Below are 5,792 nucleotides of genomic sequence, written 5' to 3'. Positions count from 1 at the left end.
GAAAAGTACCGTCCCAGAACCGAGGTAAATAAGCTCAAGTCAGAACTTAGAGGGTTACGAACACAGGGATTTGATATTACTTCGTACGAAAGACGATTCACAGAATTGTGCCTATTGTGTCCGAGAGAGTTCGAAGATGAGGAAGAGAAGATCGACGCATTTGTGAAAGGGTTACCGGAGAGAATCCAAGAAGATATAAGTTCATACGAGCCTGCCTCCATACAAAAGGCATGTAGAATGGCTCGCAAACTAGTGAACCAGATTGAGGGAAGAATTAAAGAACAAGCGGCCGAAGAGGCCAACGTGAAGTTAGTCAAAAGAAAGTGGGAGGAAAACGGTGATAAGAGTCACCAAAACAACAACAACTATCCCAACAATCGCAACATCAATCGCAACTACAACAAACGGCACAACAACAACAACAACAACTACAACAATCATCCCAACAATAATAACAACCGCAACAACAATAATAACAACAATCAAAAGCAGCTATGCCAAAGGTGTGAAAAGTATCACTCGGGGTTCTGCACCAAATTTTGTAACAAGTACAAAAGAAATGGTCATAGCGCGGCGAAGTGTGAGGTCTACGGACCAGGGGTTAACAGAACGAAAGGAACAAATGGTGTCGGAATGAGTAATGGTGAAGCAAGTAGTGTCGGAGCAAGTTATGCCAATGTAGTTTGTTATAAATGTGGAAAACCAGGCCACATTATTAGAAATTGCCCGAACCAGGAGAACACGAATGGACAAGGCCGCGGAAGAGTTTTCAATATTAATGCGGTAGAGGCACAGGAAGACCTTGAGCTTGTTACGGGTACGTTTCTTATTGACGATAAATCTGCTTATGTTTTATTTGATTCGGACGCGAATAGAAGCTATATGAGTAGAGAATTTTGTGCTAAATTAAGTTGCCCATTGACGCCTTTGGATAGTAAATTTTTACTCGAATTAGCAAATGGTAAATTAATTTCAACAGATAATATATGTCGAAATCGAGAAATTAAACTGGTTAGCGAAACATTTAAGATTGACTTGATACCAGTAGAGTTAAGACTGGTTGAAAGAAGTGAAAGCAGAGATCGTTTGTTACAAAAATGCAATTCGCATTATACGAGAAAAATGAAAACCCTTAATGGTGTACGGAGAAAAGAGCAACGCAAAGTTAAATCTTATTAGTAACCTGAAGGCACAAAAACTAATAAGAAAAGGTTGCTATGCTGTGCTAGCACATGTCGAGAAAGTCAATTCTGAAGAAAAGAACATCAATGATATTTCTGTCGCAAAAGAATTTCCCGATGTATTTTCGAAAGAATTACCGGGACTACCTCCACACCGATCCGTTGAATTTCAAATAGACCTTGTACCAGGAGCTGCACCAATAGCTCGTGCTCCATACAGACTCGCACCTAGCGAAATGAAGGAACTTCAGAGCCAATTACAAGAACTTTTAGAGCGTGGTTTCATTCGACCAAGCACATCACCGTAGGGAGCTCCTATTTTGTTTGTCAAGAAGAAAGATGGTACATTCTGTAACATCCTGCCTTTTTCCATTTACTTTTTCATTTAATTATTTAAATTCCGTTATATGTTTATAACATCTCCCGTTAATATGCGTTTTAAATTATCTCGTTAGGTAATTCACGCACCCGAATAGAACTAGAGGGACCAAACTTGCCCAAGTGCCAAACATTTGACTAGGTCAAATGGTCAACACTCCATCTCCTCCACCCATTATTTTCCATTTTCATTTTCACTTTTCATTTAATACTTTCAACTTTTCTCTCAATATTCATCTTCAAGAATCATCATCTAAATTCGTTCAAGCAAGCTTCAATCAAAACAAATTACATATTTGGAATCCTTGCTACTTCCTCTTCGATTCCATACCAATTTCATCACATTTGGGTAACTTTCTAAAATCACTAGATTTTGTGTTCTTGATGTTTTTAAGTTATAAAGTTGTTAATTAGTGTCTATGGCTCAAGTCTAACATGATTATATGATTTATATGCTCGATTTCGTTATTTGAAGTAACTAGCTTGAGTATGAACTTTGGTGTGTTTGATTTGGTGATTTGGTTGTTTGAATGTTGTTAAATGTCATAAATGCATGTATTAAATGTGTTCCTAGTATCACTAGCTTCAATTTGATGTGTAGGTTGCTTGAGAAAACTCCATAAACTTGATTAGTGATTTTGGTGAATTTGAGTTAGGGTTTGATAAGCTTGAAATGAATATTTGATGCATTGAATGCCATGAATTATTGTTGGTAAGTAGTTAGTTGTATTGTATGCTCGATTACCTACAAAACGGCGTGTTGTATGTATGCATTAAATGCCCGAATCATAAATGTGCACCTATAAAATTTGAAGCATTAAATGTGTGCATTGATTGATCATTTGATTTGAAAAGTTGGTTATTGCAAATAATGTTTTCGGTTGGTGAAATGTGCTTAGTTGTCTTCCTTGCTAAAAGTGCCTTCCAACGATATAAGGTGCGAGTCATAAGTGTTTACGGTTTGTGATTTGTGTTTGTTTGAAGTTCGGAAAAAGACTTGAACAATTGAAACTGACAAGGTACCAGCACCGTTAAATGCCGCGGGCGGCAGCCTTGGGTCGCGGCGCGACCTAAGGCGTGTTCAGGTTCTGACCTACATGTCAATTATATGAAAAATGTTTGGCACACTATGGACCTCCGATTTACATGAGACTTGTTCTAACATGCTTATATATGAATAACTAGCATAGAAAAATAGTTCGAGACCCGACCCGAACGCGTTGACTTTTTCGTTGACTTTGACCGACTAAAGTTTGACTTTTTGTCAAACTTAACCAAATGATTATGTAATCTTTCTAACATGATCCTATACTTGTATCTTGCATGAAACTTGACAAATTGATTTACATGCTGCATAATCAAGTCGTATTGAGCCATAGGACTAATTGAACATCTTTGACCAATCATGACTATCGATATTGATACAACCTATTTGTTTAGGTCAAGACTAGCATTGTTCTTTGCACACGTTACTTGTCGAAGTACTTATTTACTCTTACGCTCAAGGTGAGATCATAGTCCCACTTTTACTCGTTTGAACTTACATTTGGGATGAGAAAACATAAACGTTTCTTTTTAACTAAGTGAACACAAGTACAGGAAAACAAACATTCTACATACGAGTTTAGAACAAAATCCTCAATTCGATTATCATTAGTTACACTTTCAGGGTATAAGTGTAGGCGTGAACTTATGTTGTATGGCCATATGGGTTTGACAAACCCTCATTCGGACGGTTTGCTACCGTTATTCGGATGAAATATATTTTCGGGAAACAGTGTATGCTCTAACACTATTGTGATGGGGTACTATTGAAGGAAACGTTAAGCCTTGATAATTGGGTGCTCGTGAATATTAACTTTTAGAATGTATTACTATTTATCAATGATGCAAATCTTGTGGTTTGACTTGCTTTTACGCACTTACTTACTTAAACCTATGATTTCACCAACGTTTTCGTTGACAGATTTCTATGTTTTTCTCAGGTCCTTGAACATTAGGTGATACATGCTTCCGCTCTTTCTTTTGATACTTGCTTTGGATGTCGAGTATACTTGCATATGTGGAGCGTCTTTTGACTACTTTAAACTGTGTCGCACGTGTTTCATTTGTACTTTAAACATCGTTATGTACTAGTTATGAAAACTACTTTTGTAAACTTTGAAACATCCACACTTATGAAATGAATGCGACATATTTTTGCTCAAACTTTGTCTTAAAAAGACTTATGACCATGTAATGGGACCTACGTAGACGGCATCGTCAAACATGATTTGGTCGGGTCGCTACAGATGGTATCAGAGCATTGGTTGTAGGGATTTAGAGTTCATTGGTGTCAACCCCGAGTCATAGGGTACATTGGTGAGTCTAGGCTACAACCGGCATATAGACTTGAAGTAGGAATTACTTGACTACTTGTGCATTATACTCGAACTCTTCTATCATATCTAATTCTTATTCAATCTTAATCTCACGTTACTTGATTTAATTGACGCGCCACCTTGACTATATGAAATAGTGTCGAATGCACATATGAATTAGGGTAGTATAATTTCTGGGATTAGATTACGGTGACTCATATGAACGTTCTGACGTTATGACATAAAGAATTTAAGGCGAGTCAAGGAAAAATTTTCTCTCTATCTTTATTTCATATCACAGTTAGTATTATTTAGAATACTAACCAACGTTATTCGTTTGTTTTGAAGGAATAATGCCTCCTCGTCGTGTGCCACGCCATGAGACTCCCGAACAAGCTATACAACGAATGGTGGCCACCGCCATAGAGGCAGCCATGGCCGGTCACTCCTCCAACAACAACAATAACAACCAAGGAGCCGGTAACCTTAGCGAAGGGTGCTCCTACAAGGATTTTATGGGGTGCAAACCTCACACTTATGATGGAACCGGGGGACCGGTTACTCTCACTTGATGGTTCGAACAAACGGAGGCCGTCTTTAGCATAAGCGGTTGTCGGGACTAAGATAAGGTCAAGTACTCCACCCACACTCTCGCCGGTGTTGCTCTTACATGGTGGAACACCTATGTACAATCGGTGGGTACCGATGAAGCTCATGCCCTCTCTTGGGCCGATTTAAGGGAAAAGATGATTGTTGAATATTTCCCTCGCAAAGAAACCCGAAAGCTCGAACAAGAGCTAAGAACTTTGAAGGCGGTTGGAAACGATCTCAAGGTCTATAACCAACGCTTCACCGAACTATCCTTGATGTGTCCTAATCTCGTGAACCCCGAATCTCAAAGGGTTGAACTCTATATGGATGGTCTTCCAAAGAGCATCAAACAAGGTGTGATGTCCTCCAAACCCGCTAATCACCAAGCCGCTTTGAACATGGCCCGTCAATTGATTGAAACGGTTGATGAAATCGTAGTGCCGGCTCCTAAGGCCGAGGATAAATCGGGTGGCAACAAAAGGAAATGGGAAGCCACTCCATCAAGCAACTACAACAACAACACCTTCACCAAAAAGCCTTTCACCAACGACGGCAAGAAAGGGTATGCCGGAACTCAACCTTTTTGCAACAAATGTCACAAGCACCACTCGGGTGAGTGTGGCAAGCTAATTTGCCACCGGTGCCAAGGAGTTGGTCATAGGGCCAACAATTGCACAAGTGCGGCCCCCATCGCTCGAAAAGGGCCCAATCCTCCAAAGACGGTCACTTGTTACGAATGTGACCAAACGGGCCATTATAGGAACGAATGCCCGAAGAAGAAAGCCAACCCCAACACAAGCGGCCGAGCCGTCAACATTAATACCGAGGAAGCCCGGGATGACAATGAACTAGTCACGGGTACGTTTCTTCTCAACAACACTTATGTTACTTGTTTATTCGATTCGGGTGCCGATAAGAGTTTTGTATCCAAGACTTTGACTCATTCTTTTAGCACTCCACCACTTCCACTAGATACCACTTATACCATTGAAGTGGCCAACGGGAAACTATTGAGTGCCGACACATACTACCGGGGGTGTACGTTAAACATTTTGGGTAATAAGTTTGAAATTGACTTGATACCCATGGAACTAGGAAGCTTCGATGTAATAATCGGTATGAATTGGCTAGCCAAAACGAAATCTCACATCCGTTGTGATCTTAACGCAATCCGAATTCCTATCGAGAATGGTGAACCTTTGATTGTTTATGGCGATAAGAGTTGCACCGGACTCAACCTCGTTTCGTGTATTAAAGTTAGAAAACTACTCCGTAAGGGTTG

Source organism: Rutidosis leptorrhynchoides, chromosome 5 (assembly GCF_046630445.1).
Source record: "Rutidosis leptorrhynchoides isolate AG116_Rl617_1_P2 chromosome 5, CSIRO_AGI_Rlap_v1, whole genome shotgun sequence".
NCBI classification, from domain to species: domain Eukaryota; kingdom Viridiplantae; phylum Streptophyta; class Magnoliopsida; order Asterales; family Asteraceae; genus Rutidosis; species Rutidosis leptorrhynchoides.
Note: the sequence above shows the minus strand (reverse complement) of the source record.